General features: G+C 38.1%; 1 protein-coding gene across 1 annotated transcript in view; it reads right to left on the reverse strand.

Moving 5' to 3' along the window:
- Positions 1-16,223, reverse strand: part of VEGFC (vascular endothelial growth factor C) — a 63,649-nt gene extending 47,426 nt beyond the window's left edge. Inside the window, exon 1 of the mRNA XM_053975631.1 lies at positions 16,151-16,223. The gene's annotated coding sequence lies outside the window, so the exon portion shown is untranslated. The remainder of the gene's footprint in view (positions 1-16,150) is intronic.
- Positions 16,224-17,101: the final 878 nt, after the last annotated feature.

The raw sequence follows: 17,101 nt of genomic DNA on the forward strand, positions 1-17,101 counted from the left end.
ACTTCAAGATGTAAATAAGGGCAAGCTGGGGCTGCATGAATTACTCACACAGCTTGCTCCCTGTCATAACATTTATGGAAAGATCACAGCTCTTCTCTCTTCACTTAACTAGAAACAGACAAGCCATGATGATACCTGCTCTGGCTTACTGATCTATGATAGATGAATGTACACTCACATAAAAGGAGCACGTGTGCTTGTGAGAGGACAATTAAGGACAAGAAGGACAGATAAGAGGCAGCACACAATCTCCAATCATATGATGAGATATACAATCACGACAATGAAGAGAGACACCCGTGTTACTCACTGATTAGCATTAATAGGGCTGAAATGATGTTTGGATGCATCACTTGAATAAAACTGAATGCTATTACCAGCTGTTTCAACAAGAAATAACTACATTTTGGTCTTGCGTGATCATACCTCACAAATTGCCCACTTTCTCTTCACAAATTGCACTAATCAGATCATCCTACTTCAAAATGCAAAGAGGATCTGACAAGCAGACAGTAAAAGAAAAACAAGCCACCACCCCACTGTTTCTGTAGAAGAGCTGTAAAATAAAAATACTACCATGAATAGCAGCACAAAAATAATTATACACTATTTATTACAAAACCAGAACTGTTTGAAACCTAAAAAAGCAATTAAATAACAGAGTAAAGGAGTTGGAGAGGAGACTTCCACCTCCCTTCCAAGACTCAATTACACAACACAACAAACTCATTGCTGTGGAGGCAACAGCTCCAAGAAGCCACAACAAAGGAATTAAGCAAACTAGGGGGGAGGGTGTATATATAACTGGATAACAAACCTAGTGGGCTAGTTACCCCAGCTCGGGCCTTATCTGCTGCCTGGTGGAAGCCAAAGGATAAAACTCGAAAAAACTCATCTCCAGTTCAGACGCCATCTTTCAGCATTACCATCACAAGCAGATGAAATATTAACCCATACAGATTTCATCAGGGTATTTCCAAGGCTTTTTTGTACTTGTCATCACACCAGAGAGGATTCTGGCATGCCATACTAAACATGTTGGTACAAAGGTCTTCTGCTTGGAGAGCCAGAGACACCAAAGGACACCCACACCAATGTCTTTGACTTCAGTTTTATGCCTTCTACCATGTTACATTTTCTCTTTTCCAAGGATTTCTATATGGTTTCCCCAGTCACCTTTTGATTTGAAACTCTTCATGCTCTTACCAGAAGTTATTTCCCTCTCTATTATTATGCATCTCTTTCCTCCAACCCAGTTTTTCAATACAAGTTCATCTGTAGACATTGAAATTAGAGACAGTACCTCAATACCTGCCTTAGTAGTGCCACATGCAGAAGAGGGAAGGGGGGTACAATTCACTGTTGCTCCCTTTTATATGCGTAAGATTCTTATGATGCTGTCCAATTGACAACACTGGAATGTAGAAATTAATGAAGCTTTTAAATCAGTCTTCTAGTACTATTTCACATTTAGTCTTCTATGCAACAAGTATATTCCATGTTAAATACTAGAAGGTAAACCACAGTTTTATTTCAACTATCATGAGTTTAAAGTTCCATTATTTTGCTTTGCTGGAATCACAATTTCTCATATTTGGGAGTGCTGACATTTTACTGCAGCAGGTACAAAAGGGCTGTCTATGTGACACAGCAGATAACAACGACATAGGAAGCACTTCTGCAGCAGTAATGTACATTTGTTTATTGCTCTCCCTATCTTTATAGGTTGTTGTTTTACAGACCATATAAAACACTTGCAATTCATTAGTTAGGCAACTTAACTAGCATGGTAAGACAGTTGAACCATTCTTCCAATTACAGTTTCCAGGCATTCAAGAATATGTTTTCTCCAATGCTTTGTTTCTGTCAATGCACATTAGCAGTCATAAATATGAGACTGACAGGGTCAGGATTATCGAGTTGAAAAAAAATCAAGGTACTGCACTGGATTTGAGGTAAGGGTTTTAATTGATTTGTTTTCGCTTTCCTTTCTAATGAAATTAAACAGTCGTTTGCCATAAAAACATGAATGTGAAATATAGGGAACTGCATTCAGTGTTCCTTATTTGTCATATTTTCTATGAAACTATTACTTGGAGTACTGAGGCAAGAACTGCACTTTACCTAGAAGTCACCTGGTTCTTATTGCAATTGCAATCTACTGAAAGCAACTTTTTATATTTAAAGCAGAAAGATGAATTATATTGCACTTCACAGTTTGGGGAAAATATGACAAAAAAATGAGGTAACTATAAAACACTTTTGACTCAGATGAAATGAGTGTAAGAGGTGACTCAGGTCTCACTTCCCCACTCAGAATAAAACTATTAAAAAAGGATGAAGAAGCAAGAAAGCAGGAGGAGGAGTGAAAGAGACCCCACTTTTGGCAACTGAGAGCACAGGCAACTATTTCATTGGCACTGCCACAAGGGCTTCTGAGTTTATCTAAAGGTACATTTGTGGACTGTCACATTTAGACATGAAAAATTATAGGTCACATGTGTACTTCATGCAGATTAGGGAATAAAGACCTGTAAAACTACTTAAAAGTATCTCATTAATAAAAGGAAACTTACTAATTCAGTGGCTTCTGTCTTCTGCATATCTTGATCACTTTTTATAATATGAAGTGGTACAGAATGCAATATAATACTTTAAGTGAAAGCAGTCAGTCTTCTACTCACCCACATCAGAGAGCGTGCACACCGTGATTTGACTGTATGATGAGTAAGGCAGCTAACAATTACAAAATCTTTTCTAAATGAAGACAGGATTTTGGTGTGAAAATATGTTTCACCCTAAATATGAACAGTTCTCCTGATAATGCAAATTTGCTGCATTCTACTACCCTGAGATTCCAACTGCCAATGAGTACATAGACTTCAAAGTTTATGGCAATAAAGTATTAACAAGCATAAGAAGTAAATATCCAGGAGCCTTAACATACACCTAGGTAAGATACACCAAGACTGCAACAAGTATAAGCACGAGGTCCTGAAAAACAGTTTATTGATCTGCAATTTGAGTCTCTCCTCACCATTTAACAGAGTCAACACCTTACTTTCAGCTGGGACAGAGTTAATTTCTTCTTAGTAGCTGGTACAGGGTTGTGTTTTGGATTTGGTATGACATTGACACAGAAAACACACTGTGTTGCTGGGCAGTGCTTAGCCCAAGCCAAGGACTTTCTAGCTTCCCTTGCTCTGCCAGCAAACAGGTGAACAAGAGGCAGGGAGGAAGCACAGCCACAACAGCGAACCCAAAGTGGCCAAAGGGATATTCCATACCAGAAAACATCACAAACAGTATGGAAACTGTGAGCAGCCCATCACTGCTCAAGGATGGGCTGGGCATCAGGCAGCAGGTGGGAAACAATTGTGTTGTGCATCACTTGTCTCTCTTTGGTTTTAGTCCTCTCTTTCCTTCTCCTTTCCATTAGAATGATTATTGTTATTATAATTCAACAGTTCAATTATTAAGTTGTTCTTATCTCAACCCTTTAGTTTTACCTTTCTTTTTCCAGATTCTCCTCTCCATCCCACTAGGAGTTGGGGGCAGTGGGGAGTGAGTAGCTGTGTGGTACTTGGCAGCTGGGGTTAAACTATGATAGTCAGTTTGAAAGGGAATTGTAAAAATAGGCAGTTAAAAAAAATCTAAAATTTGGAAGTAAATACTGGTTTTCAGACTATTTTAATTTTAAATTTGTTTTTGGATTCTGTGTTTTCTAAACTGCAACTGACCTACTGGAAACAAAACCATAAAACTAGCAGAGATTAATTCATGGAAAAATTTGAGTAATTTTACTACAGCTATAGCAGAATTGTAATATGACAGTTTTATACACACATTTGTATTATTTTCAAGTTATCTAAAGAATCTATGTGTATATATAGATATAGACACATATTGTTAATGTGCATGTGTGTTTTTGTGTCTATACATAAAAGGGTGGGAACAGCATGATTATATTCTATAGCTAGATCTAAACTAAGCAACAGCATCCGGATACAGAACAATACCTTAAAATAAAACTATATGATCTCAGGAAATTCCATACTAAAATTATCTCTCCTTCAATTCACTGTATTAGCACTGAATGGGAATCAAGACAACAGCTGGTGCTAGCAACCAGATGCATTTATGTATATACAGTTTTATTCTTTAAAAAAAAAAAATCAAATGTGCTTTAGACTCTCTTAGCATAGAGTATGCTATATAGTGTTCCTACTAACCTTTCTGCATACATGTTACTGGTGCAGTAGGAATAAATTGGATAGCAGTTCCCACCTCTTCATTGCTGCTTTTCTTTATCCCTTTCACCTTCTCCTTCAGCTACTTGATATGTATAACTCAGCACCAACCAATGGGATTTAAACACCAAGGAGATGTTCAATACTGCAGAAACCTGAGCTTGATCTGAGGACAAAAGTTTCATATAGTTCAGAAAAATCCAGTTTCAGCACTTTCAGCAAAGAGGCTATGGAAAACATGAAATGCAACTGAAAAGAGTTGTTCCAGTTACACAGGATAAATGTGAGCACTTACCTAACTCCCCCTCAAGCAGCCTGCCCATTTAAATGAGGTAACTTTGGAAAACTGAAATTTGTGAATATACCTTGAAACTGTGGTTACCGAGGCCATGCCATGTATTCCTCATAGCTGCCAGTCTCTGTCTTGTAGCTACAACACAAGACCAGACAGCATGACTCAGCTGCTTAAACTTTGAGCAGTTAAGGCACAATAATCACAGATGTTTTTCAAAGAATGACTACCTCCTTCAAGGCATTTTCTACTCTGGGGCTACTTTTTCATAGGACATTGCAAAGTGAAAAGAAAACAGGCCCTCACAGCTGGGTTAACAGTACCACTGTGATCTAAGTTATTGATCAACAAATGTCCTAGACTATCATAAAAAAAAAAAACCAAACACAAAAAAAAACAACAACAAAAAAAAAACCACATCTGCTCTTTCTATTCCCAACTGCTTATTCATGCCCTCCCGCATATGTGAAGCCAAGAAGTAAACTAGACTAAAAAAAAAAAAAAAAAAAAAAAAAAAAAAAAAAAATCAGTTCAACTGAGTACTCCTTAACCGTCACACCTCTGCCCAGGCAAGCTGCCACTCAGATCATGTTCCCAACTCAATTCCCCACATACTCCCAATGGCGCTCAGGAAGGGACAGTGCAGGTGACAAACAAGCAAGTGGGCAATGGGAATACCATTTGGGCTGGCAGCACCAAACTGTGCAGGTTCTGGCAGTTAACTTTGGCTGGAACTTCTCCAGTTTGTACACTTGTAAGACCTGATTTCTAGCTGTTTATTCAAAGGTTTTGACAGACTTTAACCTGAAGCTTGATTTTCCACTGAGGAACTGTCCTAATGTCTGTTTCTTGTTCACATAAACTTCGTGCAACCTCCTCAATGAAGATTTGCAGCACCTTAAATTGACAGGGAAGTATGATATGGAGTGATGAGAAGAGAAAGAAAAAATGGAGGGTGCCTCAGGGGCATACTTTTAACATCTCCAGCAAAATTTAGCCAACAAATAAGCCTCACAGCTTATGAATTTCTGGTAGACTTTGACAGATTGCTCTGCTAAAACACAGAAAGTTTTAAGGAACAATCAGTGTATATTCCCTACAGCTGGGATCCACAAGACCTACTGTGCAGGTACAGCTTTTGTCTGCAGCAGGTCATGAAGCAACAGCAGTGAGAAGAATAAACTTCAGTGTAAAGAAACACAAAGCAGAAAAAGGCTCAGTTTGCCCTAAAAATAAAATGAGAAAAATAAAGGACACAGAGAGGGAAGAGAGTAGACTCTGCCACTGAAACCTCAGAGAAGAGAGTGAAAGAGGAAAAGAAAGCTGTGATCTGAAGCTAGTGAGGGAGATGGGAGAGAGACACACACTCCAATGAGGGACATACATTGGCACTAATTTGCTACTTGCTAAAAAAAAGTGGAAAAGGAATCAAAGAGCCATGACAGCCTGGTGTAACCTCATTGCCATTTATTCACATGACAAAGGGCAATTAAAAATTATGATTATAGATACAAAGATGGGAAGGGAGAGATCAGACTATTTCACAGTTTGATGAAGAAGAGAAGCAAGGTGTAGAGAAAACACAGTGAGAAATTAGAGATAGATTTAAAACACAGGAACTGCTCAAGAAGCAGGTGAAAGACAGAAGCCTAAAGGACACAAGCCTGCTGCCCCCTCGGCTATTTTACTATTTACACAAAGCAGCCCTAAATGAGCAAAAAATACTCAAAGGTGTTAAGACACACAGACTTCTATCTCTTCAGCTGTATCAGTTTATTCATCAATTCACAGTCCTCAAATTAGATTCAGCATGTAATTCACAGGCTGCAGCGAGGGAAGTAAGTGGAAGCACTTAGGCTGGTGCTGCTTCCCAGTTCCCCATAGCCAGACACATTCTGTAGAGGACTGTAGGCTGTCCTCTGGATTTCGAGAATACAGCTGCAAGCATTTTTGTTTATCTTTTTAAAGTCCCTAAACATCAGGTAACTCCAAAGAGTATCAGATGTACATCAGAAAAAAAGTAAATTTTTAACACTAGCATTGTCCAACTTCTGAACACACTATTTTTACTGAAGTAGCAAGCTGTAGCGTATATATTCATATACTTCATATATTTGTGGTTGCAGTGCTTGTCAGCACTACCAGATTTATCTTGGCTCTAGTCTAACATATTATTTATGTGGAATGACAGCAAGGCATTTATAATAAATCTTTGTATCACAGCAAGAGAGAGATTTCTAAACACCAAACTTGTGTCACTGAAAGTCCAAGTACAAAGTAGAAGACAAATAATATTTATATATCCTTCTGGTAGTTTAGTTATTTTTACAGAAATAATTTTGGACAACTATCTTCATTTAACATAAATAACCAATGGACAGTCTTGTAAATTGCCAGTGCAAGTTTAGCTGCTCATAAACTCCATGGAATTTGTTGCAAAAATTAACCTGTTTACAATTACATCATTAACCAGATCACTTTATCGCTACACAGAACACAACCACAATACAATCTAATCACAGAGAAACCTGAGTTGGAGCTTCATAGCTGTTCCTGAACCATGTGCAGGAAGCCCAGCTGACTAGTTAAATTAGCAATCAGTTCAGTTATCAGCCCTCCACTTCAATATTGCTCATTCTTATCTTATATGTATGCAAGGAGGGAAAAAAGGGCTAAACCAGCAAAATTAGTTTGGCTAATGAGACCCTTATTACTTACAAAGATTATTCTAATAAAATTCTTTTTCATTTAATCTATTCACATTGGTAGTCATGGGTCATGAGGATGTGTTTGTGAAACACTGCATCCAGGTACACAACTACTCTTAATTTTGCTACACAGTAAAGCAAGATCAGCCACTAGAAGTTATTTACCTGAAGTACTCATAAGTAAACTGTTGCACCATTATTGTAAATCCAGCATAAATCCATGCTGCTACCAAAAGGAGTATTTCCCTCCCCACTACAAGGTTCCCAACACATGTAGAGGAAGGAGAAAGAACCAGGAGAACAGGGACAGGCTTCTGGGCTGGAGCACCTCTTCGGTCAAATTAAGGACAGTCTTATTTACCATAACTCATAGGCAACACAATTACTTGTTACTCACAGATATTATCTTCTTCAACTACTAGGGCTGGACCCAGACAGCTAGGGTCAATTACACCTTTCTATCAGTTTTGCTTAGAGAGTATAATTATATTAGGAAATTAATGTATTTCAGACAACTCTAGTAAAACCACTGCAAACTCAGTAAGAAAAAATAATCAAATAATACAATTTGTCCTTCCAAGGTACAGCTCTGTCAGAGTTTGGCATGAAATACAGTGACCTTAAAGAGGATGGTAGAAACTTCTCAAACTGTTGTGATCTTCACTGACTAGAGTCAGAGAGGTTGTGGGGTTTTCTTCTTTGTTTTCTTTCAGTCTCCTAGAAGACTTCAAAACCATTGTTGCAGCCCAGCTAAAGCACTTAGATACCCGAGTATCAGGATGCTGGTTGCAAACTAATTCTGATTTTATGAAAGCAGATGGGAAAATTGTGGGAAAATTGGTGAGCAGTGGATTAGAGTAGTTCTGCATGAAATTCAGTTACTTTAATGATTACCAAAATCATTAACTCCATTTTTCTTTCATTTATTAATACTATTTTTCTTTTAAGATTGCTACTGAGGTATCAGTACAAGTGTTGTAAGATAAGCAATTAATTTCACATCTTAGTAAGACTTTGCTTTAAATTCTTTTTAATTAAATTTAAAGACTTCCTTTAAATTCTTCAATACTGCACTAACTCAAAGTGAAAAGGAAATTCCAGTTCTAATTAGCTAATGAACATAACCCACTTTGGCTCAGAATAAGCTTTTTTAATAGCTTTCTCATTATGCAGTTTGAAGATAAAAAATATATGTATAGTGATGACAAAAATTTAAGTCTTTAAAAGAATACATGTTAAATAGTCTAAGTTAGGGGCTTTATGATAATGTACATACCCAGGTTTTTGAGGAAGGAAAGAACAAAATCAAAGCTAAATACAATTGTAATTGCTTTCACAATTCTAATAAATAAGTGCAAATAATAACAGAAATCAATAGGTTGGCACAAATATGAAAAAAATATTTAGAATTCAAAAATGTTATCATTATCCAGAAGAACTTCAATTTTATTCAATATATCACTTGTTAGATAATATCTCTATTATAACAAAAGTTATTTAAACAAATATGCCTCAATGGGACCTTTGGCAAGATGCATAAATTCCTCAAATACAGCAGAACATGGTATTTTTCTAGTGAGGCAGAAGAAATAATGTCCCAATACCACAAAGCAAAAGGAACAACAATGCAAGGATAAATTTAAAGTAAAATCCTAACCCTCAGTGACTTAGTCTTCTTTAGAAGACTACAGACATTTCTAAGGGAGTAACACCCAATGTCTGCTACAGCTCACATTATATAATCTTTATCTGAAGGGCTTCTCTTAATTCCCTTATCTTCTCCCTCCTCCTATAAGATGAGAATGGGGAATTAAGGGAAATTTGTGACTCAACTCCACCTCCTTCCTCTCAATACTGTTCCTGTACTTTTCTATGGAGTAGGGCATGAAGAGAAAGAAAGGAGCTCCTGGATTGTCCCTGTACTCAGCACTGCACTACTGTTCATCAAATGGCATTTAAAAGATGGAATTTCCTACAAATAAATCTATAATAGGGGTTAACTATAGGCACCCTAAACACCTCAAAAGAGCTATAGATTTTAATTCTGACCTGGAGGGAAAATATTTCCCCAAGCTGGTAAAGCCACAGGCAGACAGTAACTAAAGAGACACCACAGATGTAATAAAGGCCTAAAGATGAAAATAAAAACAGTCTCGTAACCAAGAGACTGAGAGAAATCTGACAATACATCCAGTCACTCTGACTGGCCAAAATATATGAGCTAATGAAATTTGTATTTGATTGAAATACAGATTAAAATAATTAAATTGCATTTTTATGTTTCTTCTTCAGTTTGGTCTTCAAAAAATTTAAGGATGTATATCCAAGATCCTCAAATCAAATGCCCTTTTTTTCCCCCCAAGTGCTGAAAATAACTTTTGTGCCTGTGTAACACAAGGTTCGAATTATAAATCTTAATAATAGTAATCAAAATTAACTGTAGAACAAGTCGTTACATATATTGCGAGTTAACAAAATCAAAGAAACTCCACTGCCCCCAAAGCAGCACCATCATGCTATGAAGTAGCTCAGAATCTACTAACTGCTAAGAGAATCTTCAGTATGAAAACAGACCAAACCCATGGACAAGGCATCCTTAAAGAGATACTGAAGAGGCAGAGACATGTCTTCTAATATCCTCAATCCAACAACTGTCAATGTTGAGTGAGTAGGAGGGGAGGGAACTGGAGAAAATTATTAAATCCAAATATTCTCCTTAAACAGAACAGCATATGCTGCTGACACAACCATTAGTTTGCCCCAGTGGGGTATTTCCTATATTCTTATGCTTTAGGCTAGGCTTGACATGGATATAAAATTTGCAAGCATGGGCAGGTTTTAAAATTTGCTTGGTCATATGCACCTAATTAGTGCACATAACCAAGCCCTCACAAATATTGCCTGACAGTAACATCTTACTGTTAGCAGGCATGAATAGTCTTTGCAAGACTGCTGACATATTTTACAGATCACACTGAGACCACATCTCATTTTTAAAGAAAAATAATTAAGGACATTAAATATACAGCTCATGGTTTATAACTCAAAAGATAGCTAGTTCCATTAAATCTCTCACTGTGCACATGTGGCAGACAGAAAAACACATTAAAAGCATAATGAACACAAAAGTCTAAATAATCATACATCATCTTGAAACAGGCCCCTAAGAACAACTTTTATGTGAATTTTGAGGAAGTAGTAATAACTATGAAATGCCTCCTGCCATCCTGTTCTTCAGTATAAATATGGGTAGTTCTTTAAAGGAGGCATTTTAATCATAGTCATGTCTGACATGTTACAAAATACTGGCATATCAAGACACACTTTTAAAACAAATACACAAGTGGAATTATTAGGAAAGAGAACAAAACATCATTGTGTCCCTACACACATCTGTTGTGTCCCACATATGGAATCTTGTGTGCACTCCTGGCTCTCCCCACTCTTTGATCTGCAGTCTTAAAGAGAATTAAGAAGGTATGAATTCAGGTGATCAAAGATAAAGAACAGTTTCATTTCAAAAAGCAGGTTACATAAGTGAAAAATCTTTAGCCCGAAAAAGAACAGTGGAGAAGGGAACTGAATAAACCACAAGTGACATGAACAGAATTTCTCCCTGCCTTGTCCAGAGGAGGGACTCTGGAAGTTTCATATTTAATCAGCAGGTGTCAGAACCAATCCTTTTGCTTGTCTTGAGCCTTTGTTTCGTTGTTTTTAAATTTACTATTATGTATAGTAAACAGAACATCCACTTAAAGGCATACTTGTTGATACAGAGAAGTGTTGATATGAAAAGCTTCTGTGGGCTCAATGAACACCTGGAGAAAAGTCAACTGAAAGCTATTAACGAAAAAGAAATAACACACACACCCCCCATCATTTAAGGCAAGGAGGTTCACAAGCTGCAGCCAACAGCCTGTCAGCATGCAGTGACACTTTCCATTTCTTTGCTCAGAAGGAGGTTGTCAAGCAGATCCTGTAATTTGGCAGGGCCTTGGATGGTAAGGGCTTAAATAAAAAGGAAAGAAGGCCAGCCAAAAACTAAGAGGTACTGAAACACCATAGGAGTGCCTGCAGCCAGGTGCATGTTGCCATGGCTGCCCTTTCACAAACATGATGAGTCTGGGGATCCTGCAAATGTCTGCTGCTGAGTTTTCTATCTGAAGTCCCCAGATGGCCAAGGAGTGAGCAGCAGGTACATGATGACACACCAGATATTTCTCCTGAACCTGGTCTGTGGGATGCAAAGGTGAAGGAACAAAGTGGAATAGAAATTTCCCAAGCCATTTCCATGAGGTAATTTGAGGACAAATCAACTGGATGTTGTGCATCAAGCTCCCTAGAGGTGAATCAATCAGGACAGCTCACATGATCAAGGATAAAAAAAGAAACTTTTGGGGGCAGGACTCACTGGGTACTGTCTTCTTGCAGGAATAGACATGGTCATGGCTAAAAGGCAGCCTCCACCTGGAAGGAGCTGGGGAGAAAGGTGTGCCAGGGGGAAGATGTGATAGACCATTTCTCATCATGTACTGGGTGTGAGGTTTCCAACATCACTCTCCAATCATCCTCTGCCACATCAGCAGGGCACAGGGTGCAAGTTCAGTGCAGCATTCCAATGAGATTGTTGAGAATGGCATATAGGGCTAATCAGGCATTTTGTCTGACCAGCTAGAGATATTCTTCTACTCTTACATGACTTCAATATTCCATATATATATAGCATAAGCCAACTAATCATGGAGTAAAGCAGCAACTTACAGGCTCAAAGTAAAAACAGATCATCCATCTGTCACATGAGATGAGGATTTGAAAATTTCATTAATTTTCTGAAACTGCTAGCTAAGATATCCAGAGAGTTTCATTACTACAAAGAACCTTTTTATGCTTTTAATCCAGATTAGTAGTGACTGTTCAATTTAGAGTTTGCCTAAATCTCTAGTTCTACCTGATGAAATAGAACAGCATAATTCTTCCTTCCTTTGAAGCATGGCCCTGCCCTGTGAAAATTCTTCTCTGCTCCTTTCCCTACTTCCTGTTCCAAATACATGGTTCATTGTGCTTTTACTGCTTTACAGCCCATCCACAGACATTTCAAAAAGGAAAGTACTTCAGAGCTCCTCTACAGATTTTTACTCCTTTATTTGTTTTTAGTGATTTGATCACCTGCTGGCCCAGCCACATGGAGAAAAAAAAAAAACATTAATCTTAAAAATCTTCATAATTTTCATAACTGATGCTCAGAGAGAAATCATCAGCTCTTCTTGGATAAAAAAAAATAAAAGCATTTTATCACAAAACACTTAACAACTCTTAGTTGTACAGGCTGCCTTTCTTCTGACTTGAACACCACAATCTTGGAGAGAACCATAACAGTAGGCAGCCCTTTATCAACCAATTTGCCACTCTAAGGTGGTCTGATCTCAGTCTGAGTCCAGCTGTTAATTTAAGCTACCTCCCTCGGCACACAAACACTGAACCCCTCCCAAGAGGGGACATTCTCACGTGTCCAGTTCCAGTTCTATTAACGTGGCATTCCTGGCAGCTGGAACAAATTGCACTGGGGTAGCCAGGAGCTGCCCACCTGCTGGGCTCTGCTGAGCCACAAAAGCAGCCCTGACCACTCCAAACCGTGTGCTCAAAAAAGTTCTCATACCTCAGGGTGTGCCTGGGAACACAAGGCAGAAAGCACAAACTCACCAGCTTTGTTTCCTTGCTTTCCAGCAAGCAAGGAAACCCTCAGGGAATTTGATTTTGAGCCTCTTGCTTGTGTTGCCTGGCAGTTTAGATGCAACTAAACTTTACAAAGGAGACATGCCAATACCCACCATATTGGGCCTCACATCTGTGAGATTTTAGCAGCTATTAATGTTCTTCTGAAAGCTGTGCCCTGTGGGCTGCACAATAAGATTCTTGGTATTTTTTAAATGAACCAACATTTTGCCCTTCTCCAAACAACCAGAAAAACATCTGACTGGGAAGTCAAATTGTCCTTCCTGGAAGAAAAAAAAAAAGTAATATTTACCAGATCTACCGTGTAAGCCTGCTTATTAACAAGATCACCTCACTTCCTCCAAATCACAGACTATTTCAGTACCAATGAATTAAAGGAGGTAAAATTTAAAAATATCCTTGTGGCAAAGAGATATTGACTGCTTAACATTCATAATTTGACATTTACAAGTCAAATGAAACGAAGTAAATTGTTGTATTTGTACTGCAGCAGCACTCCGCCGTTATGCAAGATGTGCTGGAGAGCGGGTGGGGTGAAGAGGAAGTCCTAGGCTCTGCTTAAATTTGGAAACATTTGTCCCTACGGGAGGGACGCACGTCAATAAGGCATCATCCCACAAGTTTATTTTGTGTTTTCCTTTCACAGTTAATTGCACTGCTGATCTAACCATAAGCAGCAATTCTATAAAAATTATACTATTATCTCTACCTAGACTCTTGATATTATTACTTTTACAGGCAAATTATGTTTCTGTCAAGTGTATCTGTGGGTAGTTACAAACAGGTAGAACTGGATTTATTGAAGCTCCTTATTTCTAAGAAGAAATGGGAGCAGTGTATTCTAAATAATAGTGAGTGTGCAATTAAGCAGAGATTCTCTCCTCAGCAGCACACCAAATAAAGAATTATCCTTTTAGGGGTACAAAATACAAGCACTGTCTGTGACTTTCAGTGAAACCTTCTGTTATGGTATCCCCATAGTGTCCAACTCGCAGCACTCACAAAACTGTGACATAGTGTGCAACACCTCACAGTTGTTAGTCAAGAGGAATGACAGGTCAAGACTGGTAAATTCACTGGGCTCCAAAGGCAACATTTTAAAAGAAAATTGATTATTTAAAAAATAATTTTAAAAAACAACAAAACAAACCAAACAAACAAGAACAGCAAAAACCCCACAAAAACCCTCTCAGAATTACTTCCAGCACTCGAGGCAAGAAATGCTTTCCTTTCTTTTTTTTTTTTTTTTCCTTAGGGAAAAAAGAAAACCAAAGAGACTTTTCCTTTAGCAGACTGGAGAGTTTACCCACCAGCTGCAACTTTCTCTCTCCCCCTGTGAAACAAATACACCCATGAAACAAACTAACTAGCCCTCCAAACTTTTGATTGTCTACACAAACATGAGTAAGTCAAGAGCAGGTAAGGTGTAAAGCTTCACTTGGCCAGTTTTTCTCTTGGCTCTAAATATTGTAACTGATGCCACAAGTACATTCTGGACAGCTGGAGCAGTTCACCACAAATGCATTTGGCCAGCTGAATTTGGCAGTTGAAGTAAGTTGAAAGACAACAACGGTAGTTTTGCTTTTTTTTAAACAACCTCAAATAGAATAGAATATTTCAGTTGGAAGACACGTACGCTAATCTCAGAGTCCAGCTGCCCAACCACTTCAGGGCTAGACCAAAAGCTAGAGCATGTTGTTACAGGAATTGTCCAAATGCCTCCAACACACTGACAGGCATCAACCACCTCTCTAAGAAGATTGTTCCAGTGTTTGATCATCCTCTCAGTAAAGAAATGCTTCCTAATGTCCAGTTTAAATCTCCACTGATGCAGTTTAACTACTGCCATGCATCCAACCACTGCACCTGAGGGCCAAGAGATCAGCACCTCTCTCAGCTTCCTCTCCCCAGAAACTTAGAGAGCAGTGAGGTCACCCCTCAGACTCCTTCTCTCCAAGCTAGATGGACTGAGTCCTCAGCTGCTCTTCACAGGACATTCCTTTCAGCCTTGTCACCAGTTTTGTTGCCCTCCTCTGGCTGTATCCAAGGACCTTCACATCCTTCTTGAATTCTGGGGCTCAGAACTGCACACAGAACTCAGGGTGAGGCCACAACAATGCACGAGAGCAGGGTATCTACTGTTTCTAAAAATCTTTAGAAATATTAGAAGTTTCCACACATGTTTGTGGGGTGTTGGGGGACTTGCTATGGGTCATCTTTGGGGAAAAGTATTAGGAAATAGGCAATTGTTGCACATGTTCTCAGAAGCTATCCCTTCTGCTTAATTCTTGTCTTCGCTCTTTCTCAACATAACTATTGAGTAAGCAAAGTCAAAGAATTAAATAATTGTGTAAAGGATTTTGTTCTCCACAATTCCTGAAATTATTTAGTGCTTTCTCAGTGCTGCCACAAGAAGGTAGGAGAAGTAACACAGGTGATACCACACTTGACACCAGACAGAAATACATGCGTCATTTGCTCTCCAGTAGCCTTCTGGCATCTTCTTCCAAGAACTGTCCAGTTTTTTGACAGGATTTTCCCTTGTGCAGTATAAAAATTCCTGCTCAGTTCAGTAAGGAGCAAGATATAAAATACCTTCAACGGTTTTTAAGCTGCATTCTGAAGGTCAAGCTATCAGAAAACTGTCATTGAGTAGGTAAAGTCATTATGTGAACAGTATGGAGTAATACAGAGCTTAGGGTGACAGCAGTGTCAGGTAACTAATGTCATTAACTTCCCCAAGCAATCGTTCTTCATTGAAGTCAACCATGATCAAGATCTCAAAAGTTAGCTGCAGATGACATATGGCCTTAGTAACTACATGAAGAATGATTACACGCTCATCTACACTCAGTAAAGATTACAATACAGCCAAAATACAACTGCTATGATTTTTTTCCTTCTCCTTATCAGAAGTTTTCCCCCCTGTTTTCTCCTTCTTCCCCAAATAACACCATTTCTCTTGGTTACTTTGCTAAAAAGGAGCTTCTTACTAGAATATCTATTCCTTCCACTGACAACTGCAGTCTCTAAATACTTGTAAGAAGCTATAGGTATCTTAGACAAGCCAGAAAATATCAAAAGAAATAACCCAACAAACTACTACAGAGTTAAAGGAATTGATTTATGATGATTACAATGGAAGAATAGAAGAATAAATTACTTACAGTGTAGCTATTTCCTAACTGAAGTCTGAAATGCAGCAAAGAGGAAGAGCAACACAAATACTGTCACCAAAAGAACTTCTGGAGACAAATAAACACAAAACAAAACAAACAAGTTGACAAATTCAACAAACGAGCATCCATGCTCCTGTAAGTTATCAATGTTTTAAATTAAAATTCTGGTGCAATTTATGCAGCCATTAGTTTCTTTGAAGTAGATAACACATTTACATGGAGGGGAATTTGGTATTACATTATCACTCCGAATAGAACCAAGGTGAAATTTAAAAAGTAATAAACATTTATAATATATAAGGAAAACAATCATCTCTATCCTACTCACTAAGCAAAATGTAGTACTTTACCAAACAAAACTCCTAAGAAGAAACTTAGTCTTTAAAAGAACTTGCAACTTTCAGAGACAATCTTGCTTGGAATTTCTTATAATTCATTCTACAAACAGCTGTAACAGATTTTTTTTTCATTAAACAGGATATTACATTTGATAGGAAACCAGTGTGACTTTAGTTGGATTCCCTTTTTTTCTAAGGTTTTTGGTTTTGTTTTTTTTTTTTTTTTTTTATGAATCACTGACCACATTTAAAAAAGCAGCAGCAGAACACAAGGTTTTTAACAGACTTCTATCCCAGATGCAGGGTATCACTGGGAGAATATTATTACCATCACTCTCAGCTACAACAGTCTGAAGTCTAAATCATGGTTTATTTTTACTAAAATAAGTGGATACACACCCTTGAAAAACAGGCAAGACTTTGAATACACACAACCTAAGTGAGCATAAAAATAATACTTTTGATGGGATGCTTCTGTATGCCTCTAAACACTGCAGTTAAAATGACCTCCACAGTTTTTTTTATAACCTTCATATATGCATGGGATAAATGCATGGGATTACTGCTGACAAACAGCTGAAGTCCCTCCCAGGCACACTAG

The sequence above is a fragment of the Vidua macroura genome, chromosome 4 (genome assembly GCF_024509145.1).
Source record: "Vidua macroura isolate BioBank_ID:100142 chromosome 4, ASM2450914v1, whole genome shotgun sequence".
Taxonomy (NCBI): Eukaryota; Metazoa; Chordata; class Aves; order Passeriformes; family Viduidae; genus Vidua; species Vidua macroura.